Here is an 11,113-nt window from a genome sequence, read left to right on the forward strand (position 1 = left end):
TTTAAGGAAGTCTACTCTTCTCAAATTAGTTTACATATCCAATCCAGTCTCATTCAGAATCCTCACTGAGCAGCTTTACACCATGTGTTGAATTCTGAAATGCTCGTTCTTTCAATGGAGAATGTATTTATTCATTAAGCAGTGTGAGCAGTGGGTAAAGGCCCAACTTTAGGGTTAACTACCAGGTTCAAGCTCAGCTGTTGTACTTTCTACTTGTGGGCACATCAGCAAGATGCTGACCTTCTTGGCCTGGTGCCTCATCTGCAAAATAAGGTGATAACAATAGTCCTTACCTCATAGGATTTATGTTACAATAAATGAATTGATACAGGAAAAAGGATCAACTCTGTGTCTGGCAGTAATGTCCGCTATCACGCTTAGGTAACAAAAAAGAAAATATACAAGTAAAATGTCAAACAAAATAAATCAGCTCACTCCCAAGTCAAATCTCCACCTGAATGTAACTGACTCCACCAATGAAGAATGTTTATTTATCCTAAATGCTAACAAAGTGTGCTTTAGAATTTGGTTTTGGTTCCTTTGGGATCTCTCTCATGTTAAAATAGGGTTTCTCTCAGTTAAAGTTTTTCCCACAGTCTTTTCCATCACTTAATTTGTTGTATATGATCACATTGAAATGGCTGTTGTGATTTTAAATTCCTAAACACTGAGCATACCCGAACCAAAAGTATAGGAGAGTGGTGAGTGGGGATAGATATTAGTTATCTCCAAGCTATACAGGGTCTTTGGGTTCCTGTTCACAGCAGGAGACACTGGTCACATGGGTCTTTTTGGGTGAGGTTGAAATCCCAGGTATTCTCTAGGGCTTAACATATACATGGGACATGGAAAGATTTAAGACATTACTTCTGGATCATAAGGTCCACAAATAGTGTTACAAAGGATATATCATGTGGGCACACTTGTTGTCATGTCCCATTTCCCTTGCAATGAACATTCTTGTTCCAATTTATAAAGACAGAGGCATGCATGTCACCCCTCAGATCTTACACAGCATTGGCTCTGTGTACAAATCTCTAGACTCCAAAAGAAATAATTGAAAGTAATATTTTGTGGTACACACACTTTTTTCTATAGGAAGTGGATTCTGATTCCTTGCTTTGGATAACACCAAAGGACCTAATTCAGCTGGGGATGCCAAATCATTAAAAGTAACTTGAAGTGACAGATCACAATGTCATTTTTAGGTGTTACCTAGGGGAATTCAATGAAATGAGTGATGTCACTGTCACAGACTCACTCTTTTCCCATCTGCACATTGCTGTGACCAGTATTTTCAGGGTTTACATCTATAGAGATGGAAAACATGAATAAAACTGCCTCATTTTAGCAATAAACGATACTCATGAATACACAAAACTAAAAAGGGTCTCATTCAGCTCTTTAAGACATTAATTTAACAATCATATTTTACAGCATTGATTTAAGAAGTATGAAAAATTGAAAATACATTTATCCAAAGTTGTGAGCATCTTTGATGGCACCCAAATCACCACTGTGCTTTATCTTATACACTCCAAAAACCATTTTATTATTTCTTCCCTTGTCTTTGTGCACTGTTGAGCTTCTGAGAGTCCTCAGGGAAATGTGTGAGCTGACCAAGCCATCTACTACTCCCACACATCATCTGCCACAACTGTCCTACTCCTAACGCATGCTCAAACTTCTTGCTATAAGCTGTGAGCTGCAAAAAGAAGCCCAGGTCATGGAAAAGGCCACTGGGCATCAGAGATTGTTTACTTCACCTGTTTTCCAACTGTTGCCCTAATGCAATGGTCATAAGATGTCTAAATCTCTTTTCTGTGTCATACATAGTAAAGACTGAAGAAAAAAAAATCAGAAATTCTTGATTGCTGCAGAATTTCCATTAACAGTTTCTCAAAGTGTGCATTGTCCTACTTGTGCATTTCATGATGCTGGGAATCCAGTCCAGGTGCCATTTCAGTCACAACCTGGAATTTAAGGACTCCTCATCCAGCTGCACACTGACTTCATATAGCATCACCCATCCCTGGGGTCTTCCCATGGCCCAGCTGTATCAGATTCTCTCCCAGGATGACCTGACCCTTCCATCCTGGGAAGGCAGAAGTTTGTGTATCCCATTTTGTCTGAGCAATACAAGTGTTAACTTTGCATTTGAAAATAACTAAACACTTTTAGGAATTATGCAATGCTATGTACCCTAGAAGAACATATGTTCACATTTACCCAGATCCACCTATTATTGATGAGTTACTCCATTTGCTCCCATATACAGACTCTTTCACAATAAAAACACTAAGATGAAGAATCTCAATTTATGAGACAAATTTTCCCACAGATGTGCAAGGGTTTAAACACCAAATTACACCCACATCTTGTACCCCAATCCCAGAGATCTATAAGGTTGTACATAAATCAAGTGTCAAGTTAAAGACTAAATAAATCACAAATAATAAGCCTACAGTGGCCTAAAGCCCTCTCAATGATACAAAAAAACAAAAAACAAAAACCGAAAAAAACATATAGGCTGCATTTAAATGAGCTGCAAAGCACTGCACATATGGAATTGTCATGGGCCCAGGAGATTTCCAGGTAGAACTCCAGCAATGTTCTTCTTCTTCTTTTTTTTTTTTTTTTAAAGATTTTATTTTTTTATTTGACAGAGAGAGACACAGTGAGAGAGGAGCACAGGCAGGGGGAGTGGAAGGGGGAGAGGCAGGCTTCCCGCCGAGCGGGGAGCCCGATGCGGGGCTTGATCCCAGGATCCTGGGACCATGACCTGAGCCGAAGGCAGGCGCTTAACGACTGAGCCACCCAGGCGCCCCTCCAGCAATGTTCTTCTGCCATAAGAAGAGACTTGAATGTCAAGGACTCTCTTCTCATTCCAAGTTCCTTTTAAGTTGGAGTCAAGGCTACCAGACCAAAGTGAGACTCTGTCACAACACATGTGTTCTGTCTGAGTATCTGATGTTAGAGTGAGCAATTCCAGAGGGGCTGCCTTGTAACATCAAGCCAGGTGCTAACAACCCTTCTTGACATCCCCACCATCAGGCAGGTGTGCTGTTCCATCCCTGAGTACATGCTCCTCATGATACATCAGCCTCATATGTGAACAAGAACCTTGAGGACAGCAAGTCACAATCTCATCAGAGGTAATTCCCAAACAGGGGAGAATTTGAATCCTCTGCAAACACTTAAGAAAATGGCACTGAGACGCCACTTAGATTTTCTCCATCTTTAGCCTAGGGAGGAAAGGAGTTACCCTATGGCATCAACAACAGGTTGAGTAAAGTCATTTCTAAATTTTGGAAGAGCTGCATAAAGAGGAGGCCAAATAACCTCATGACTTGTGAGATGTGCCAGGAAACTGAGGAAATAATACTCACTGTAGGATTCTCAAGACCTTTTAGTTTGCTGACCTTTATACATTGCTTATCAGAAAGACCTTTTTCTTGAATAGTCTTTTGTAGTGATGTGAATAAAAGTAATTTGTGCCTTGTGGGTATTGATCCTCTTTAATTTCCATTCTGCTCTAACATTTATGTACACATAGCTTTAGGAACTTTCCCAATCTCACATTGTAGATCTGCCACTCTGGGTGTAAACATAGAACATAAGACCTCAAGGGATTTTTCTTATTCCAGCATTACCTACTAAACAGATATTGACCAATAAAGCTTATGCGTGCATTAGTTGATGTCTTTATTATGCAACTAAGTCATGTTTATTCTATTGTAGGCAATAAGCTTACCAGCTATTAACTTTTCTATAGGTCAGACAAGTGGTCTCCATGAGGCTAAAAAATAACACCCAAGGTCTGTAGATTAAACCACTGTGTGCCAGATAAGCTCTATGTTTCCTTAGTTCCAGAGTTGTTTTGTTCTACTCATGTCTCTACTGCTAGAACTGAAGGCCTGTGAGTTATATATCCTAGACTCTCTTGCCAGTACTGCCTTGTGTGGTTCTCTAGTGGAGGGCACTGATGGGAGTTTAAAGGTGGGAAGAAGGCAGAAGTCATGTTTTCTCAGCTTTTGACGTCACCTCTTGACGTGCATGTAGAAGTAGTGTCTCCATGACTCACAGAAGCCCAGCAAGGGCAGTGCTTTATGAATTCTGGAAGCATGGAAAATGACCACCTAGCCAGAGGACATTCAGGGAGGCTTCTTGAGGGCTGTGACATGAAGATAATAAAGTACCTATGCTAGAGCAACAGTCAACCTTCAACAACTTCGCACAGGGTCAAAACACGAAGACCTGATCTCACTGCATCCTGGAAACTGAACAATATGAACAACAGGGACTTCTGCATAGAGGTGAAACCGCTACCAGGTGAAACTCAGGATGGCTGAAGCTCTTTGTAGGGGCTCTGGACCAGTTTTTTTCCATCCAACCCCTGGGTTCCTTCAGCCCATGAACAAGAATCCTCTCTGGAGGGCGCCTGGGTGGCTCAGTTGGTTAAGCGACTGCCTTCGGCTCAGGTCATGATCCCAGAGTCCTGGGATCGAGTCCCGCATCGGGCTCCCTGCTCGGCAGGGAGTCTGCTTCTCCCTCTGACCCTATCCCCTCTCATGCTGTTTCTCTCTCTCTCAAATAAATAAATAAATAAAATCTTTAAAAAAAAAAAAAAAAAGAATCCTCTCTGGAAGTGACCTCAAAGTGTCTTTGGGGACTTTTTATTCCATTCCTCTTTTATCTCATTCCCTGGGTAGGAGATGCAGGGAGCAGAGCTCCAGTTTTTATTGAATGTTTAGGAACAATGAGTAGTCAGTGAGAGAGATGAACCATCTCCAGTTAGAGCATGCAACTCCCCAATTTCTACCAGCAGAACTGATTTTGCAAATTGATTCTATTAATTTATCATGATTGAGCACATAATCTATGCTTACATGGGTCAAGAAAAAAAGCAATGAAAATATTAAGCATCCTCCACTCAAGATGTGTAGAGCAGGATGATTTAAAGAGACATGGAGAGGAGCTTGTGAAAATTAGATCCATTTTGGTAACATAAATGACATTTAAAGCAGCACTAAGTCATTTTTTTTGGAATGGAGGGGTGACAGGGCCTTTAAAAAAACGTTTTCCCTCTCAGCTAGGCAAACACACTTGGAATTGGAGAGAATGTCCAATGAATGCTTTGCTGAGGTTCTAGCGTGGTGATGATTTAGGTGGTTTCTTTGGTTCATTCAATTTCTCCAAGCACAGCCTTGGAGCATCTCCCATGGACCCTGCGGTCTTAAACACTGTGAAAGCAATCATAACTCTCCTCATTTAACCTCTTGTTTCATTTCTTGACTGCTTGAAACCAAAATTGTGTCTCCCTCCTCCTTTACCTGTCACATTCTCTAGTAAACACCAGGATTCAGCAAGGAGAGGGAGTTGGAGAGGAAGTGTGACTATACTAATGTTTGCAGGAAGGTCAAGCTCGGGTTTCTAAACCAGGTGTCAGGTGATCAATTGAGACTTGAAGGATCGACAGGAGTTGTCCAGGTGATCAAGGCGGATGCAGTTACCAGAACAAGGATGTGGAGCTGAGGTCATTGTCACTGGAAGGGAGACATCTTGTGGTCCTCTCTAGGAATCACATCTATTCCATGAAAGCTGAGCATCCACATCTGCCCTACTCGTCGTCTGTGCCCATAACCCTAAACCTCAGGAAACACTTGCTTGTCTGTGTTCCCTGAGCATGCTCATTTATATGCCCACCGATGAACAGGGCTCTCTTCATCTGTTGGCAGATTCATCTGTTTCATCCCTTTGACACCCCCACATCTATCACATCTCCACCCTTGTATCTTTTTTTTTTTAATTTGGTTAAATTTTTTATTTGGCCTTTCAAAAGCTTAGAATATTATACTTCTTAAAAATAAATTTTATTCTTTTTTTAAAAGATTTTATTTATTTATTTGACAGTGAGAGAGGGAACATAAGAAAGGGGAATGGGAGAGGGAGAAGCAGGCTTCCCGCTGAGCGGGGAGCCCGATGTGGGGCTTGATCCCAGGACTCTGGGATCATGACCTGAGCCGAAGGCAGACGCTTAACGACTGAGCCACCCAGGCACCCCAAAATGAATTTTAGTCTATGGTGTAAAGTGAGGTACTAAAATAATATATCACAATTGTATCATATCATGACAAAATAACAAATCTCTTAATTTACAATAATTAATCACCAGATTTTTTTTTTAAGATTTTATTTATTTGACAGAGAGACACAGTGAGAGAGGGAACACAAACAGGGGGAGTGGGAGCGGGAGAAGCAGGCTTCCCGCCGAGCAGGGAGCCCAATGCCGGGCTCGATGCCAGGACCCTGAGATCATGACCTGAGCCGAAGGCAGACGCCCAATGACTGAGCGACCCAGGTGCCCCAATCACCAGATTTAATGTTGAGTGAATCCCCCCTTTTTTAGGCTTGAAAAAGCTACAGATTACAAAGTAGATATAATAACTCTAGTTGGCTTTTTAAAAAAATAGATTTTATTTATTTATTTGTGAGAGAGAGAGAGGGAGAGAACAGAGGGAGAGTGAGAGGGAGAAGCAGATTCCCTGGAGAACAGAGACTCCGATGTGGAACTTGATCCCAGGATCCTGAGATCATGACCTGAGTCGAAAGCAGAAGCTTAACCAACTGAACCACCCAGGCATCCCCACCCATGTTGGCTTTTAAGTGAAATTCCATAATTCCTTCCTTTATCATAAGCCATGGAGAATTTCCATCCCCAGTGGGACACAAGTTCTTCTTGGAGTGATATTGCTTAGAGCCTCAGTGTCAGTGGGATTGTTAGGTCCCTACATAGAGAGGGCTTGCTGACCCATTGAAGGGAATCATTTACCTGTTTACAGCCACTGTGTTTCTGATTGCCACCCCCACCTCCACATTTAACAGTACTCTGCAATATCCAAGAGAGTAAAAACATGATGTATTTCAAGTCAGATCAAGCTGGAGCTCCCATTACTTTGCCAATGGCACTTTTTTGTACTGTTGTCTGGAATGTTTCCATTAATTTCCAATAATTTGATTTCCAATAATTTGAATTATTCCATTGCCATTTCCTTATCATCTCTGATCTGGACTTGCCTGGGAACCAGTTTCTCTCATTGAGCGTCTCTTGACTGTGTCCGATCACTGGCCGATTCTTACATGAGGGTCATTCACTCACAAAACTCTTGTTGAACTTGCGTTTTGTAGGAGCCAAAGGCAGGCTGCCCCCAAATGTGCCACTTTGGCAAGTGGATTATTTTTTTTTTAATAAAAGTGACTTAAGAAGGTATCAGTGTGTAAGGATACTCAGACCATCTTCTGTTGCCCTGAAAGCAGGAAATAAGTCTCCCCATGTAAGGTACCTGCCCTCTACCAGGAGATAGACATCCTTATCACCAGATATAGAAAATGTCAAGCCATGAAGTTTGTAAAAACAATCCTTGTTACTTTTTACTAATTTACTACCCCAGCCCAATCCTGTTTAGAATTCCTTACTAATTGTAGCCCCCAAAGTTAAATTTTCTCTGTCCTATCAATTCCTCACTGATTTATTGTCTCTCTGTCTAAAAAATATAAAAACTGCCTGCCTTGGTCATTTCTTTAGGTCTCAGTTTAATATTGGGCTTTATTTATTATGCATATATTATAAAATTTTGTGGTTTTTTTCTCTTGTTAATCTGTCTTAAGTAAATTTAATTATCAGTCCAGGTAAAAGACCTTGAAGGGTAGAGGGAAAAGTATTCCTTCCCTTCAATTTCATGTCAAGCACAGTTCTTGGCACTGGGGATACATCAGTAAAGAAAACAGGCAAGAGGAGGAACAAGATGGTGGAGGAGTAGGAGACCTAAATTTCGTCTGGTCCCAGGAATTCAGCTAGATAGGTATCAAACCATTCTGAACACCTACAAACCCAACAGGAGATCGAAGAAAAGAATAGCAGCAACTTTATGAACAGAAAAGCCACCACTTTCTGGAAGGTAGGACATGTGGAAAAGTGAATCCAAGGCAATATATGGGAAGATAGACTGAGGGGGGAGGGAGGCTTGGTCAACCAGCTACCAGCAAGTGATAGAGCAGTGGAGCAGAAAATTAGAACTTTTTAGAAGTCCGCTCCACTGAGGGACGTCACTCCGGTGGCTAAGCGTGGGGGTGGAACCCTCTTTGGGACAGTGTGGTCTCAGGACCCTCAGGGTCACAGAAAGAATGAGGGTGCTTGAGTGTGGCAGAACTCCCAGGTTTCAGAGCAGGGAAGCCAGCTGCAAAGACGGAGCTGAGGAGTGGGCTCTCAGCCTGGGTTTGCCATAAACCTGATCCACAGGAGAGTCAGGCCACTACTCTTCCAGCAGGAACCCAACAAGTGGCAGATCCGGGGAGACTCCTCTTCTTCCCCAGGAGGAGCAGTGTGGGAATGCACAACAGGAATCTGCTGGGTTTGGAGACTCCAAATGGGGTCTTGTGCCAGAGATAGAAATGCTTGGTCACAGGCCGGGTGAGCACAGAGTGCGGCAAGAGACCGGGGAGATGGGAGTGATTGACTGCTTTTCTCTGGGGGCTCACTGAGGAGTGGGGCCCCAAGTTCTTGGCTCCTCTGGGGCAGAGTTTGGGAGGCCGCCATTTTCTTTCTCATCCTCCAGAGCTATATGGAAAGCTTTCAGGGGACAAAAGCTAACGAGAACAAACCCGAGCAGATTACCTAGCCTGGTCCCTGATGAGGGCAGTGCAACGCCGCCTCCGGCAAAGACATCTGAGAACCACTGCAACAGGCCTCTCCCCCAGAAGATCAGCAAGAACATCCAGCCAAGACCAAGTTTACCGATTAATGAGAATTTCAAAACCCCAGCTCTAGGAGAATACAGCATATAGAATTCATGGCTTTTTTCCCATGATGCTTTAGTCTTTCAAAGATAATTTTTTTAATTTTATTTTTTTCTTTTTCTGTTTTTTTAGTTGAATTTTTCTTCTTTCCTTTTTCAACCAACATCTTATCCTTTTTTAAGATCTTTTTTAATTTTTCATTTTTACAGTCATATTCCATCCCTTCATCGTATTTACCCTTATTTTCATATAAGCTTTTCTTTCTTTAAAATTTTGGTGGGCGGGGCGCCTGGGTGGCTCAGATGGTTAAGCGTCTGCCTTCGGCTCAGGTCATGATCCCAGGGTCCTGGGATCGAGTCCCGCATCAGGCTCCCTGCTCAGTGGAGAGCTTGCTTCTCCCTCTCCCACTCCCCCTGCTTGTGTCCCCTCTCTCGCTGTGTCTCTGTCAAATAAATAAAATCTTTAAAAAAAAAAAATGTTTTATGTTTTAATGTATAGGTCTTTCACATCTCTTGTCAAATTTATTCCTAAGATTTTGATAATTTCTGACATTATCATAAAATGCAATGTTTCTTAGTATTGATTTCTGATTGTGCAAAGTAAGTATATAGAAATAGATGTGATTAAGTGATTTAGTGAATATGTTTTGAACATTATCATTAATTTTATTGTTTTTATATTACAAAAACAATATTTGCAAAAATACTACATAGTTTAGAAAAATGTTTGACAATGGACTCACTGTACTTATTTTGTAATTTGCTTTTTCCCTTTCAAATATCTAAGATATCTTTTCATGTTGACTTATACACTTTTTTTTATTGTGTTATGTTAACCACCACACATTACATCTTTAGTTTCTGATGTAGTGTTCCATGATTCATTGTTTGTGCATAACACCCAGTGCTCCATTCAATACGTGCCCTCTTTAATACCCATCACCAGGCTAACCCATCCCCCACCCCCCTGCCCTCTAGAACCCTCAGTTTGTTTCTTAGAGTCCATCATCTCTCATGGTTCGTCTCCCCCTCTGATTTCCCCCTCTTCATTTTTCCCTTCCTGCTATCTTTTTTTTTTTTTTTAACATATAATATTGTTTCAGAGGTACAGGTCTGTGATTCAACAGTCTTGCACACTTCACAGCGCTCACCATAGCACATACCCTCCCCAATGTCTATCACCCAGCCACCCCATCCCTCCCACCCCCACCACTCCAGCAACCCTCAGTTTGTTTCCTGAGATTAAGAATTCCTCATATCAGTGAGATCATATGATGCATGTCTTTCTCTGATTGACTTATTTCACTCAGCATAATACCCTCCAGTTCCATCCACGTCGTTCCAAATGGCAAGATTTCATTCCTTTTGATGGCTGCATAATATTCCATTATACAGAGACTTCTGTGTGATATTTCATTCTGTATATTGTACTTTGCTTATCTGAGCTTCCACTGGATGGGACATATGAACTGTTTCCAATTAAAATGTTAAACTTAAAAAAAAAAAAGAAATACATGTGAGTGTTTTAATATTAATTTTGTATCCTACAACCATGCTAAACTCACATATTCATCCCGATAGACACTACCAGATTTTCCACAAGTTGTCTCTGAATATAGTTGTAATCCTTCCTCTCTCCTGCCTTTTTTCTGTCCTATTGCACCGGCTAGAACCTCCAGTAAAATGTTCAGAAGTAATGACAGTGGACATCTTTACATTGGACCTATTAGGAAGACATTCACCATGATGTTTGCTGGAGTTTTTTTGTTGTTGTTGTAGATGTGGTTTATCAAACCGAGGAAATTCCTTTTAGATTCTAATTCGCATGTTATAATTCATTCATGCATTTATTTTTTTGAGATACTTAACTTTAAGTCATGTTACTGGCCATACCTTCAGCTTAATGGGAGAGGCAGAGTTGAATATGAGACCAAAAAATTTGCTTAGAGTTTTTATCACAAATTAGCGTTGAATTGTTAAATGCACTTTCTTCATCTATTAATCACACGGTTTTCCTCCTGTATTAATATGGCAAATTACATTAGTTGACTTTCAAACGTTAAACCTACTTTGCATTCTTGGGATAAACCCTATTTGGTTAAGATGTATTATCCTCTTTATAGAACTTGTTGGATTTAATTTACTAAAATTTTGTTAAGAATTTTTGTGTTGAGGGCGCCTGGGTGGCTCAGTTGGTTAAGCGACTGCCTTTGGCTCAGGTCATGATCCTGGAGTCCCGGGATCGAGTCCCGCATCGGGCTCCCTGCTTGGCAGGGGGTCTGCTTTTCCCTCTGACCCTCTTCCCTCTTGTGCTGTCT

The sequence above is a fragment of the Mirounga angustirostris genome, unplaced genomic scaffold, assembly GCF_029215605.1.
Source record: "Mirounga angustirostris isolate CCGP_5_RB_7025 unplaced genomic scaffold, mMirAng1.0.hap1 SCAF_13, whole genome shotgun sequence".
In the NCBI taxonomy this organism is placed as follows: domain Eukaryota; kingdom Metazoa; phylum Chordata; class Mammalia; order Carnivora; family Phocidae; genus Mirounga; species Mirounga angustirostris.